At 38.7% G+C, this 15,478-nt stretch overlaps 1 long non-coding RNA gene across 1 annotated transcript in view; it reads right to left on the bottom strand.

The window, feature by feature from the left end:
- Positions 1-2,272: 2,272 nt before the first annotated feature.
- LOC114017163 (uncharacterized) overlaps positions 2,273-15,478 on the bottom strand; it is a 54,358-nt gene continuing 41,152 nt past the window's right edge. Inside the window, exon 3 of the long non-coding RNA XR_003562052.2 lies at positions 2,273-5,382. This is a non-coding gene — a long non-coding RNA (uncharacterized LOC114017163). The remainder of the gene's footprint in view (positions 5,383-15,478) is intronic.

Below are 15,478 nucleotides of genomic sequence, written 5' to 3'. Positions count from 1 at the left end.
ATCAGTAAGTCTGCAGAGCATACACAGGGAGCATTCACACTTTATGCACTGGTTCAATATTTATCATACCTTTAGTCTCCTGATGTAATGTTCTGTATTTTTCTAAGAAAACTGGATTTTTTTTTTTCATTTTTTCCCATACATTATTTCTTTGACTCCCCTTTGTCCTTTTTCTTACTAATGCACAGTTGCCATTTTCCAGAAGTCTTCTCACTATCCTTTGAAGGCTAAACTAAAATGATGGGCAGTGAAGGACTTTGTGATAAAATTGAAATCTTATCCATGGTCTTTAAACTGGTACTTCACTGAGGTTAGTCAGATGTATACTAGACTGGCTCAAAAACCTGTGATGCCAGAAGACATGACCTTTTAGCTGGTTCAGACAGAGAAATTATTTTTCATGACTGAGAGGTTATATCCACCCTCTACCCCTGACATGCAGTGGGCATGCAAGGCAGAAGTCGATTTTTAACAGCTGTGACGCTTAAAACCAGCATTTATGAAAACACGTGCCTCTTCTATGGGAACTAGAGGTGTGTTTGGCAGAAGGCACAAGGAAGAAATAAAGCAGGAGGGAGCTTTTGTTGGTAGGAGCTTGAGAGGGAAGGGTCTATGCCAGGTTTTCATCTGCAGCATGGTGGCACAGTCACCATGAAGTCAATATGAGCACAGCCTTTGATGGCACCAAGTCCCCTGTTTCCTATGGAGAGTATAGCTTGCAGGGTGGCTGAGATGTTAAACAGCACCTGTAATGGGGAAGGTGGAGGGTTTGATTACATCCAGCATCTAATTTAAGATATTAATGCCTTTTCCAATACAAAAATAATATTGTTATTATTTCACTTTAAATATGAAATGAAAAAGCCTTTCCCAGCAGTGGTTTGTGTGGAATGTACTTGACAGAGGTTAGACTACTCAGGGGAGCTGTTTCACCAGCACTCTCTGCATTACAGAAGCTATCAGCCTTTGGATTATGCACTACGGACTATTATACGTGCAGCTATTATACTTGTATCATTTTTATGTATTTTCACTATTCCTATCTGACAATCTTACTTGCATCCCTTTATATACAAGTTTCTATATGTATATGTAGATATAAAAAGGCATTGCCTTGTCTTGATAGTTTAGGAATAATTAATTCTCAGGCAGAGAGATGCATTTGAAAAAACAATTTGAAAAAAAATATGCTGAGATACCTACAGCAAGCACTGCTTGTTCTGTTGAAACACTGCAATGGCTAGTTTAAAGTAGATGCTCTTCTAAAATGTAAGCCAGGGCTTCTGAAGTTTAGGTAAATAAGACTGTAGTAACATTAATAATAGTTGCCTAATATCTGTTGTAAAATTTAATCTGTATATCGCTTATAATCTATAATATGTTTTGTGATCTTGTAAACATTTCTCAAAATGTCAAAGAACAAACTGCCTATTGGACACTTCTTTTTTCTGACTGGTAAGGTTTCTAACATATAGAAGAGATTCTTCTGCAGCTCCTTTGTAAGGACTACATTTAGGATTAGTCTGCCCTGGACATGTGCTGGTGCTCCTGGAGAGCATCCACATCCTGTCCTCAGGCTGTGTGAGACTCTCAGGAGGAGCAATGCTCTTCTCTGTAGAGACTGCTGCTTTCTTCTTTGGCATTTGACTTCGTAGCCAGCAGGGGGTTTTTATGGAGTACTCATTTTGTAAGGAAAAAGCATTTTAAAAAGGCAAATAAATCAGAGGCTGGATCATTTTTACCCAGGTTTCCTCAGAACTTTGATGTGCTGGATATCCCCGCTCCACTTTCAGTCTGCTCCTCTGCCTCCACAGTGAGATGGATCTGCCGCCTCAGAAGCAGATCCCCAGCTATACGTAACTACACACAATATGTGACACCATAAACCAGTTGGAGATTTCCCCAACAGTGAAATCTGCCTCAAATACCTCCTTCCTTCTGCATAGCTGTATGGGAATCATCATGCCCCAGGTAGCTATGCAAGCATACAGATGGGTTTTAGTTATAGAACTAATTAACAATTATATATATGTATGTATTTCCATTTTATAACCAATGCCATTTGGATGTTTGCCTGTTTGTGTATTGTATCTTTGCAGTAAGGGGGGGGGGGGGGGGGGGGGGAGGAAGAAGGGTAAGGGGAACAAGGGCCTCGAGGGTCCTGTATATTGAATATTGAACTAAGTAGTAGTAAAGTAATATCACTAAGCGGTGGGTTCTCTAGCAATCCCTCAGTATCCAGTATAGCAGAGATTTCAGTTTGTAACTTCTTAATTAATTTCTTAGCATTTTTTAATTTTTAATTTATAAATAAAAAATTCTTGCTGGTGACTGAATTTAAAGTACACCTACAGTCAGAATACTAGATGTTTTGCTAGAAGCATGTTTTTATATTTTTCTGTCTGCAAAATCAATATAGGTATGGCAGAGCAAGCTGTATTCCTTTGTCTACTGTATAATAGAGTTGGCTGGAAGACAGCAGTCCCTTTTCACAACAGCCTTTGAGATTTTAAAATTTGTTTTCCTTTTGTTTTCTTGGTTTTAAAACTAAAATTACTTTTGAAGTTTTGAGGAAAAAATGAATTGCTTCAGAGGTCAGTTTGTACGCTTTCCTAATAGTTACGAAAGTTATATGAGAAAAAAAATAAATAAGTGAGTCCACAATTGATTTACTTCTGCAATACTTTACCACTGGTAAGAACTCTCCTCAGATCACAGGCTGTGGTTCATTCAATATATTTAATAACTTTAAAGTCTGTAAGGACCCAAATAGATTTAATCCGTAAACCTATTCTACAGCATACCATACTATTTCCTCCAATGAATTTCAACTCATTCCTCACAAAATAATCAAAGGAAACTCATGATTTCCAGTGTTGATACATGTTCCAGTCAAACTGTCCATTGTTTTCAAAAGATATAAGTTTTTCTAAAAAAAGGGGGAAAAAAACAACCTGGCTGGGAGGCATAATGGAGTACTATTTGAGTAGGAAGCTATTTTAATCTATTCATTTCATCTTTTTCACTTTCCTTTGATCTGTTTTCCTTTAAATTAACATATTCTCAAATATGGCAAGTGGTCCTCTTCAAGACAAAGTGTTTTGGCTCTTTAAAAATGTGGTTACAGACCTTCAAATAGATTTTCAGCAGGGGAGAAGATAGTAATTGCATCCTGTCCCCTCTCACCTGAGCCATTCAGTCTATTGGCAATAGCGATTTTTCAGTAAGGATCTGCAAAGCAGAAGGTTGACTGGCTTTATCTCCTGCTACGGGCTGTCACCTTTTGTTGTTGCATTGGCCTTCCTGCTTGCTGTCTCAACACCAAGAAGGAAAGCTTACAATGCAACATGCGGGCAACCCCCTTGCAGTCACTATTGCTGACATGTAATACATGGACTCCCAGCGCGCAATTCAGATCTGTGGCTCTGGCACAGCAGCACGGCCATGAATTCTGTACAGTCATGCAACTTTTCCAAGGAGTCCAAAACCTGCAATACATTGATGTATTTTTAATACTATTTTGTATGAATTTACATGGTTAACATATCTGCTGTTTCCTCTCATCCTTTGCAAAGGAAGAAAATAAAGAAATCCTTGGTTTTTGGAAGTGGAAAAGGAGGGCTGATGGCTGGCTGTACGGCTCTGTGTAGCCACAGTGAATTGTCCTGCAGGTATATTGAAAATGTCTTATTCAGAAACGATCATCAGTGATTGCTGATGGACTTTTTTGATAAGTCATGTATATATTCCAAATTCAATGCCATGCTGAGACCTTCTTGGTGCAAAACTATGGAAATTGTTCCCTTGGCTCATCACAAGTGATGTATTTGCAGTAGCTGCACAGTGGCAGTAATACTGCCTGTTTCTGAACAAAAGAAAAGCCTCCATTGGGACCCTGCTTCTCCTTGCGTTCTTACCTCTGCAAAGGAGAGGTGTTTGCATGAGTAAGTCCATCCACATACATTATCTGAGGGAACGAAGGACCCAAGTCTTGTATGTTTAATATTAAAAAAAAAAAAAAAAAAAAAAAGACTCTCTGGTTTCTACCTCAGCCTACAGGCTGTAGGTGCAAACCTTTATTAGTCCTGTACATTTTTTAATCCCTTGAGTCTTCATCGGTCTTGTACTGTAGAATGCAGAGAGGAAATCTGGATTTCTTCTTATGTCCTTGATACTTGAGTAGAAAAGCACAGTATAAAGAAACATGGCTAAACACCTTGTTACAGGATGCTTTGTCTCAGAGGAAAAGCATGGGTAGTTGAGTGTCTTACAGGAAGGTTTAAGGGTTGTTTTTTTTTTTTTAATGCTTTGTGCAGGATATATATATATGTAATGTTATTATATATTGATTGTAGCTAAAGATCAAGATATAATGATTCACAATTTTATAGCCTGCCATAAGCAGAAGACAAGCTTGATGTGCTTGAAGTAGTTTGTGTTGCTAAGGATATATTGTATGGTTGTAGTCCAACTGAGCGATGATCAAGGAATGAATAACTGAAGCCATGTTATTATTCATCAGATAGGAGTCCCTTGCCAACTGGAGATAGAAATCATAATTCATAAAGGCTGCCATGTGAGAATTTAGCTTCAGGAATCTAAATAGGCACAAACTGAAATAATAAGTGGTTGGTATTCACTGTCTATGACGAGACATTTTGAATCCAAATTCTTTGAAATATTTTCTTATGCCCAGCAATAAGATCTTATTCTTATCCTCAATTTTATCTGCTATTGTCCACCTTTCAGCTCAGTTGTGATGATTATGAAGTTGAGACTTTCTAGTGAAAAATAGTAGAAACTTGAGGTCTATAGCAAAAGCTAGGATTAAAGCAGTCAAATGAAAAACTAATTTGAACTTCAAAAAGTTTTACATGGCTGACTTTTATCCTTCTGGCCATTAGGCACCAACCCAGTGCTCTGCTCTAAGGCCTTGTTGGTCTGTGATTACTTCATAGCTGGGAGAGAGGGGTAAGGAAGTTACCTCCACAAAGTATCTGAGAGCTTAGGTAAGGCAAATTGCCACAAAGGTCTCTGTGTCTCCCTCTCTGCTTCACTCCGATCAGGGGGTGTCAATAGTGAGGAGGTGAGGAGGACAGAAGGGCTATGGTTATCCGTGTGACCGAGTCCTGTGTCTCACCAATGGCTAAGGAATCAAGCTACTGCCATAATACTACATATTAGTATTTCTTAACAAAATGATATTCTACTTTCAGGTTTAATAGATCCTTTCATATTTTCTTCTATCTGGGGACTTAGGGAGAGGGATGTGCTACTTGCTGCAGGGCTGTTGTGTTCCAAGGGTAAAATTGTGTTTATAGGAGCTCTTGGAGTAGAAGGGTCAAAGGTTGAAGGAAGTGGTGTGAGCACAATTCAAAATATCTAGGAACAAAAAAGAGAATAGAACAGGCATATTTTAGGATTTGTCTCTTCTAACAGGCATACTTATCTATGTAGACTAAACAAGGTTAGGCTGGTGAGATCATTCGATACTTTGCAGAAACATATCAGGACAAGCCTATTCACAGGCCAGGGCTGTCTTTAGCTCATTCTGTGGTTTTAATCTTGTTGCCTAAATGCTGATAAGGAAAAAAACCACCCCAAACCCAAGCACTGTAAGTAATTCACACCAGCATCCCTGTAGTTGCATGTCTTTACAGCAGTCTAGCGTAGATACTGAAGCAGATCTGCATCTTTGAGTACCTGCTGTGGCTGCCAGCCTTGTGCTGGGGACAACTCTGAATAGCTGGAAGCCCAGGGATGTGGCTTCCTCCCCTCAGTCTGTTTTACTGGTTCCTGCATCAGTTAAATCATCCACTGCTGCTGGGTCTGACTAATTCTCCATTGCTATGTATCTTTTGCAGTCGCTTACTGCTGTGCAGTAACCCTGAATGCTAACCTTGTTTATTATGTGAGTGTAAGAGACTTAAATAAGTAAGCATCATTTCTTTTCTCTTTCCTGAAGTATAGTTCCTCTTGTCCTCTTGCGCTTTACCTTCTGTGACCAAGCATAAGAAGAGGCATAAGGGTGATTTTTGTTGCAAGCCTACATTTCCTTTGCTCTCTGGCTCTACAAAGCACTCACAGCATCTCAGGGACGAGTTGTGCTTTGCATTTATAATTTCTGTCACTTTACTGAATCCAAAATGTAAGTGGCACTGAAAATTGGCTGCTTCTGGTTAGGTTAGTAATTCCCTTTCAAAGTGAAAACCGATTGTAAAGTGGTATTCTCCAGACTTGCCCAAAGTCTGGGGTTTTTCTCTCTGTTTGCCACTGTTGTGGATCAGACAATAACTTGTAGGAGAGTTAAGGAAGACCTCTGTTTTAGACTATGGGATTTTTCCAGTCAACTGGATGAACTTATGAAGGACAGATAGGCCTGATCTCTTTTATTTGTGTGTGTCTAGGGGACTCGGTGCTTTGAAGTAAGCAGATTTCCATCAAGGATGAGTTCAGTCCTGCTGGTTTCTTTCCCTGTATGACAGAATATATATTTATAATTATGCTTGTATCTGTAATAAAAACACTTATTTAAATAAGAGAAAGGGGAATGAGTGACAGTAGGTGTTAAGACCACAGAGTGAGTGACTAGACAAAGGCTAGTGGTTCAGAAGCCCTGCTGAGCCAGCGCCTGCAGAACGCATGCTGCCAAACAGTGCCGGCTGTGGCTGCTTGCTGTGGACCACTGATCCATTGGATGAACAAGGCTCAAATCAAAGAATAGGAGACAAGCCATGTCCTTTCTGTTTTCAACCCCTTTCTTACCCATTACCCACCCCCTGCCTTTCCGCTAACATACATGCAGACGTACACACATGATCATTCATCCTTCTCACTGTGTTTCATTTCCAATGAGACTGATGAGGAAAAGAAGCCTTTTTTAAGATGTTCACTGCTAACATATCAGATGTTCATACAGAAACAAAACAAAAATAACTGTATATATTTCAGGATTTGTTTTTTCTACAATAGTTTGGTGGTCTTTCATGTCCTGAAGCACAGTAACAAAGAAATATGCAGGTACCTCTTTAGCTGCAATGCTAACTGTGAGTGACTTTCAGCGCAAGAACATTTTGAAACTTGAATTGGTAACTGCTGCTTCAGAGACAGGTAACTCTGATGGATTATGGCATAACACAGCTATGCAACATTTGAACACAAGTCTAAGTGAGCTAAGGCACATATATTGGTCTGTATTTACTCAATGATAAAGAAAATCTACTTCTGGCATCAATGTACTTTTCAGCCATGTATCTGAAAGTGTTACCAAAGAAAACCATTGTGTAAATGGCCTAATAGCATCTCTGTTTAGGATTTTATGCTGTATGGCACTGCTGGTGGGGAATGTTAACCTTAGTGCTGCGCACAAGGTGGAATGCCTAAATCCAGTGCAGCTCTGTGTTTTCTCAAAATTTCAGAAGCATTTGAACCTGTAAGTGTCTTAAAATCAATTTTAAATGTTACTAGATTTTTTTCTGATCAATATTATCAGGATTATGGCTAAACACAGGAGTAACTTCTGATATTCCTATCATCATATGTCAATTGGAATGGACTGTGCTACAGTGGTGCTATTTATGTCTGTTTCAGAAGAAAAAACAGTGAAATGCATTTTAAAAAAAATTACGTGTAGGACAGAAATTCAGTCTATCTAATGTCAGGGTGAGATTGCACTGACTGTTTACACTCTTCCTATGAAGGAGAACAATGAAAATTAAGACAGGCAAGCAGTTAATTAAAGTTAAAGATTATTCAGGATATGCTACATTATGTTTTGTTGGTCTTGAATTTCACGTGATGTGAATCAAGTGAAGGTTAGGTTTCAGGGTCAGAGGCAATAATATTTCTCCAAAGAGCTGTGTTATGTTCAGACCATGATTCAAAGCCAGACTCCTCTTGCCACAGACCTGATTTAGAAAGCCCGGGCTGAATTTGTGATCATGTAAAAGGGGTTTGCATCTGTGCTTCTGTTCTGCAGAGCTCAACTTTTCATAGTGGTATGGAGAAAAAGGGAGAAAAAAACCCTTAAGTGTTCCTTATCAGCAGAAAAGCAAGGACTGTGTAACATATGGTTATGTGAGAGACGGTCCCTTAATAACAATCCACATTTCAAAATTTATATTTGCTTCTGGCAAGAAGTTCAAAAACTGCACTCTAGTGTCTCTAAGTTACAAGTAACACTGGTTTTGGCCATGACTTTCAAGGGCTTTGAAGGACTTTTAAGCTGTGTCAGGATCTCCAGAAGGGGCGGGGGGGGGAGTTCATAATCTTCAGACTAAGAAACTAAGCCACTTCTTTAGACTCCAAGATTTCTTTCAGCTTGGAAGGGTGTGATCATGGGGAAGTCACTATCTTTTAAGTTTCTCAGATTTCATAACTGGAGAGGGGGATCTTTGCCTTCCATGTTAAAGTCCTTTGAGGCAGTTGAGCAAAAATAGTATATCACAACGAACTTATTATTTTGATAAACATTTACCGTTTTTAGAAGATTTGAATCGGTGACCGAACTGATAGCAGTACATTTCTTAAAAGAAATGTAAATTGTATTTCACTTATAATGTGATGCTTAATTACACTGCTTATCTTCCTTGAAACATTTCACAGTAACGTACGTTTAAAATGCAATGTCCACTAGAAAGGAAGATTGATCCAGGAAATACTAATGATACCCACTTCAACTAGCTATTAAATACTACTGGAACGTGTCACATTAAGAAGCCACTTGCTCAATGTGCCCCATCCCACCACGGATTGGTCATGATTAACCAGGATGACCTTGCAAGAACCACAAATGGTCTGTCAGTTCATGTTCTTCATTGTTAAGAACACAAAGGTTGCTCTGCAAAGTGTTTGCAACCTCTAGCAGCACAGCTAGGGAGGAATAAATCACTTTGGGCTGGTTTCCAAAGTTGCACTGGAGTCACAGAATGCATTTTCATTTTTAGGACACTGTTACTGAAGTATTATTTGGACAACAAATTGGCTTAACTCTATTACCTTTAATGAGTTCAAATGCATGTAAGTCATACTTGCAGGGGGGTGTGGGATGGTGGGAATCCAATAGTTCTCTAGTTGTGAGAGCTGAGAAGGCATTGATTTTTTTGTCCTACCCAGTGACCTTCTGACCTTTTACTTTTCCCTTTCTCAGTAACACTTCTTGACTGGGGCAGCTGTGATGGAGAGGCCCATGTCTGATAGCCCAGGGGCAGAAGGGCACTGTCTTTCTCTCTGAGGCTCAGCCCTTGGTTAGTTGATGACCCTGGATAAATCACATGTCCTCTCGGAGCACCACCATTTCTCCCTACAAATTAGAGGCAATAATGCTTTCCTACACTGACTGGTAGACAAAAAGTTTGTATTTCATTAGCAAGGAGTGCTTAAGGGCACATTGATTCATGCAGTATGGGAGGAGCATTTGCATACAGTGGAGGATATCCTCCCATCAATATCCATCCATGGCTGCTTCTCACAGTACAGAAGGAAATACATATGAAAAGTCTGGATGAAATAGAAGCTAAGCCTAATGCATTTATAGAGAATTGTTAGAAGAAAGGAGGGTGCCGCATTTTTTTCCCAGCACTGTGCAGACTATTCTATAATGGTTTACACTGAGAAAAATAAAGTTTGTAGTAACTGTATAGTTTGGATAAATGTATGTTCTGTATCTCTCTCAGAGAAGTAGTCCTTTATGTCATTCATGTCTTTTTAATATGCATATGAATTATACTATAGGTTTTTCTTTTTCGCCACATCCTTGTACTTCAGAAGTGTGTTTGAAGTGCTTTTCTCCCTTGAGAAGCAAGTAAGCTAGCTGGCCATGTACATTATTGAAAAATATCAGAAGTGCAATTCATCCACCAAACAGGCTTCTGTGTCTCTCTAGTGAAGACTTTTTACAGTTGTCTTGCTCAGAAGTTATTCTGGTTTATATTCTTTTGCCCACTGCATTGGGGAGAAGATGACAATACATTTAATGTGTAGAGTTGTTTTTCCACCTCTAGGACTACAGTTCACATCCAACTTGACCCTCTCAAGTGCTATCACTGAAACAGATGGAGATGAGGCTTGGGTGAGCATAAATCTGAACAATTACAAGGATGGCTTTTAGCAATTTGAACTCAATAGACAAAGAAGACAAAATATACATGAGTAATGGGACCCATGCTGAGCACATTTTTCTGGGGAAACCGGTATGCACACAGGAAAGAGGAAGGGGTAGAAAGGTTTTCAGAAAACTGACAGATTGGACTAGCACATGTTTTCAGAGGAGCATGGAGTGATGGGTAGGTAACAGGGTTTCCTGTCCTGCATTACATCTAAAATCAAAAGAGACCACACATATGCTTTGCTGTGTGTTGCTTCTGATGATTACAGTGCAGCGTTCAGATTAATAAAACTTAAAGGTGTAGGGGGACCAAGACAGTGGTTTGTTTGACGTTGATAATGTGCAGCTGTGGCCTTGCTTTGACGATGTACAGCTGTGATCCTGCAGCAAAGTGGTTAAATAACTTTGAGGGAGTGTGGGAGAAAACCTGGAAGAAGCAGAGACAAAGAGTGTGGTCTGGCCTCTGGAGGATGGGAAAATAGTGTGGACGCTAGAGTTTGACTAATGGTAAGCTTTTGGCAGCGCGTGTACAGAGTGTAAATTTACAGAAGCTGTGGCTACCGAATAGTAAAGGTCTTTGCTTCAGAATCCTTGCAAAGTCCGTGCCTTGTACACCACATAAAGGTACTTGAAAAAGACACAAAGGAGTTCAGAAATGAGCTACTGAGGTTAGGGAGCAAAACAGGACATCTTTGAGGTACTTGGGGTTCTCGGGGCAGCTGCTGTTCTTATCTCTGAGAATTTCAGAGTAATGTTCAAAGCCTGAACGCCAATGGCTTTGATAAACATGGTTATCCTTGAATATGTAGAATTATTACTATTTACTCCACAACTCATCTACCAGTTCCTTGTGATCTTTCATGAGTATTAGTCAAAAGTTAAGTGGTTGAATCTGTGTAGTTAATTTTCTTTTTTCCTAATATCTTTGCCAGTAAAGAGACTTCTGCATGTATTCTTTAAAACTGCAACATCGTGTTCTGTGAGCTTTAAGAAGTGCAGCTGAGTTTATAAAGGAAGCTGAGGAAGGTTTAATGTTGTTTGCTTTAAATACCTTCAAATATTTGCTACCTGCCCCAGGTAGCATTTTAGCTTTCATTTAGAGGCTTTTTTTTTTTTTTTTTTTTTTTTTTTTAATTTGCCGCAGATAGCTTTTTTATCTCCTACCCCACCCTACCCCAGCTGACTTACTCAGGTTTCAGCTTTTCAGACTTTAATTGGTGATGTTAGCAATTCACTTTTTTTTTTTTTTATCCCATATATGCACTTCTTTATTAATCTTTAAATTGTGTTTTGAATGCTGGCATAATTAGTTCAGTAGATACCAGGTGAGATAAGTTGAAACAGCTATTCAGTCAAGGTGAAAAAAAAATAGCTTGAGGGGGTTGTGTGTGTGTGTGTTGGTTGGGTGCTTTTATTTTTCCTCCCAGATATTTTTCAGTTGCACCCTAAAGATAGCATTTTGGTTCTTAATGACAGTTCCTGAGCCTTCTCATGCAGCTGTGGAGCTGGCAGTCTGGCAAAGGTCTCCCATGTGAGGATGTGGTTGAATTCTTGGACTGGCCAACCCAGACAGCTGTGCAGGATGGTGCTGATCCATAGGCACAGTTATATGCCCTTACTAGCAGGTTGCAGTTGGTGGTGAGAAAGCACTTTGGAAACAGATTTGGAACAAGGATTAGGGACATCACTGATAGAGAAGAAAGAACAGGAAGCTTTCTTTTTGAAGTGCTATGACACCCGGTAGTCCACAATTTGTTGTTTGAGTTATAAAATATGTGTAAAAAGGACAATTTATTAGACATTAACCTTCAAGGCAGTAATTATGAAGTAAAATAAACAGGAAAAAAAATCTATGCATGAGCTTTAATTTTTTTAACAGAAGATAGTAACTTCACTTGGAACAGAATTTCGTGACAACTAATTCACCTAAGCATATAAAGGCTCACATTTCAGAAGAGGTTGATGAAGTCAGGGGCTTAAAAAAGAATGTATTAAATTGATTTTAAAGAATCCCTTAAACATCTTTTGTTAATCTCAGTTTAAAATGTCATAAACTACCTGAAACTGTTAGTTTTCCTTAATTTTTATATAGAAATGGTCTGAGCTTGAAGCCACCCATCTAAACAGTGGGAAAATTCAAAACTGCAATAGATTTTAACAAATCTATAGGAAAAATGATGTTCATTCTATTTATTTGTGTACAGCCAGATTTTCATATATGTTGGTTTACATGGCTTTCAGTCTGTAGGCCCACTTTGAGAAATTCATAAGCATTATCCCAAAGAGCACTAGTTTGATCATTAAAATTAATGTAGTATTATGTTATTACATTAAATTAGTGTAAAATTTAAAGTCATTTAAGGTATGGGGTTTTTTTCCCTCTGACTCCACTTGTATCTGAAAGGAAGTAAAGTTTTCTGAAAGTCATTCAAATTGTTCTTAGTTAAGAGAAAACAAACAAACAAATGAGCACACTGCAGGCAATCTGGAGCAATTAATATGAGAGCTGTCAGGGGGGTATATTATAATAAGATGAACTGACAATGCTGTTCAAGGGCTAAACCTGAAGTTTCCACTCCAAAGAGGAAAATGACATTTATGCTGATTACAACTTCCTTTTCAATTACAGCTTTCTTTTGTGAAAGATTAATTATTTTCTTTTGTGGTTAGATGAGGAAAAGAACCCCTCCATGTTCTTTTCCTTGAAGGAGCTAGCTTAGGACTTTAAATTACGGTGGCTGAAAAATTAGGGAAAAATAGAAATTTCACAACAAACACCAACCAGCTGCTTCTGCTGTATATTTAATATGTACAGCTCTATTAGACTGGTTTATTAATACATCTGCAGGTATTCTGCAACAGGGGCCAGATGGCACGGGAGATGGATAATGGCATAAAAAGGGTTGCAAGTAGCAATCTCTTGCAGGTAAGAAATCTCCAAATGATGTTGCCTTCTGATGTCTATTCAGCAACCAGCCTGAATGACTCAAGAGAGAGGGTTTCATTCCAGCGCGTGGTCCTGTACCACCAAAACTGCAGTGAATTATTCTCCCATATGAGCAGGAAAAAAACCCAAACATGTAGAAGTGGTGACAGGTAATTAGGCAAGCGCTGTCTACACATTAGCAATGATGCTCCTTGGTAGGATTGTGCCGGACATTTGTTTTATTTTGGGAAGTAAAAAAAAAAGACAAAATCCAGCAGCTGACTCTGTAGATGGGAGTGGATCTGTGTCAGCAGCGGGGTCCTGGGCTCTGAAACATGCACACAGTGGGCTTCCAAAAGGTGGCATCAAGGGCTACGCTGATTCGTACACACAGCAGTATAGCAGGGTGTGTTTTTAAACTTACATGACTGACTCTATCTTCCTGAATTGTAAACTGAAGTTCATTCTTAAGGAAATCCTTTTATCTTTTTTTTTTTTTTTTTAAACCCAGTCAACAAATATTAGAGGGAAATAAGTGCCAGGCTTTGTGCTTGTTTCTCTACTTTTATCTTCTAAAAGTTTAGAAGTAGTTTGTTGTTTTGAATTTATGAGCTATGGAAACTGGTATTATTAGGTGACAGCAGGCAAAAAATTGAGAAGTTATAGTACTGCAGTCTTAATAAAGCTGGTTTAAAATGATTTATACAGATGCAATACAGACATGATCCTGTTTTCTCTGTCTGATGGGGCCATAAGAAAAATCACAGTGAGATTCATCATATGACCAAACCTGCAAAAACTCAGTTTAATGGTCAGAGCGTACTGTAGGTGTATTTGTCCAGAAACCTCACCTGTGTGTGGATATTACCTTGTCACTCAGGCTAAGATAACATAGTCATAATACAATATACGCTTTGCATCAGACCCCTTGCATCACTTTGGGTTTCAAGCATCAAACATAAAATTAATGAATCCTGTTTCTCAGGCCACAGGAAGGCAACCCTTTGTCTTTAATCCTTTGAACTGCTTTTGGAATTAAAGGAATGATACTACCTGTACTGTAGGGTTGCACTTGAAAACCTTTTCTGATGTCAGCTAGCTCAGGTGTACCATGTAATTCAGGTTACCACGTAACTGCGTGAGTATGTGTGTGAAAGGGTATTAAGCACAGCATGAATACAGACTGTACACTGCTTTGTACCCAGATGAACAGGGATGCTGCTGCCTGACATTGCCCTGTTGTAAGTCTGGGGGTGTGCTTGGACAAGCTGTTGAGGGTGGTCTAGGGAGGTATCTCTGACGCCAAGGTAAGTGTTTCTCTGGTATCTCTGTCTCTTGTAACACTAAGTTTATTTGTACCTTGCAGCTTAGTTTGTAATAAATCACTCTGATGGCCATTCATAACAACAGTGGCCTGTTGCTTTTCTTCAAATTCAAATAATCCCCCCGTCTCCCCACTTTTCAAGGCATCTGTTGAAACTTAAACTCCTTCTCCCCAAATGCTAATATATATGGCTGTCAAAATAAACAGAGTCCCTATCAATGAATTATTGTTTTGGAATTTGTGTACATGCAGGCTCTCGGTGTATTTTTTAATTATTATTTATTTGTTTGTAAAGCTCTGCCTCATGCTATGATGTTGCTAGTCCTGTAGATAGAAAAGACTTCAAACAGGAGCAGGGACAGGTCTGAGTAAATCCAAAATTAAAAGGAAAAAGTAATCAGCAACAGCTATATGTGTGTAATTCTTGAGAATGATTCTGTAAAAGCACATTAGCCTTGCACTGTGAAAGCATAGGAACCATTTGTTTGCATGTGTGTGTGTCAGCTGATGTACACTTGTGAAGTCAGTGATGTTAAAAGACAGAAATAAAAGCCCGATCCTTAACTGGTGTAAATAGATTCACCACCTTAGCTTTCTCATACCTAAAGCAGTTTATACTTGCTGAGGTTTTGACTCAATGTAATATTAAGTCCAAACATCTATAAAAATAAAACATGTAGAAAGAGTAAATATAAATTAAGACCTGTGTTACATAATGAGGTTTAAATCTTCATTATTCCATGGAAAAAGATAGTTTGACCTGAAAATAAAATCTTACTGGAAAAGGTGGCTATAAAACTTATTGTTAATATGACCAGACAGTAAGAACTGTTTAGTGAAACATGAGCTGAAGGACTTGGGGAGGTAAAAGTATTTATTTTACATCTAAAATTACATCCTGCAAGAATTCAGATGGAAGAATCGGATTTGCAGTGTTAAATCTGAATCCAACAAGAATCTGTTTCTACTATCCAGTGACTTATAACTTGATCTGCTCAAGCAGATAAGTAATTGCCATATCTTAAAATAAGTATTTTATTTATTTAGCGTGCTTTCAGGCTGTCAGAAGTGCTACAGCTAGATGTGAAACAACATCTACCACAAATAGGAGAAAGCAGTGCAA

The sequence above is a fragment of the Falco cherrug genome, chromosome 1 (genome assembly GCF_023634085.1).
Source record: "Falco cherrug isolate bFalChe1 chromosome 1, bFalChe1.pri, whole genome shotgun sequence".
NCBI lineage: Eukaryota > Metazoa > Chordata > Aves > Falconiformes > Falconidae > Falco > Falco cherrug.
The sequence above is the reverse complement of the archived record's forward strand: the minus strand, read 5'-3'. Positions and strand labels throughout refer to the sequence as shown.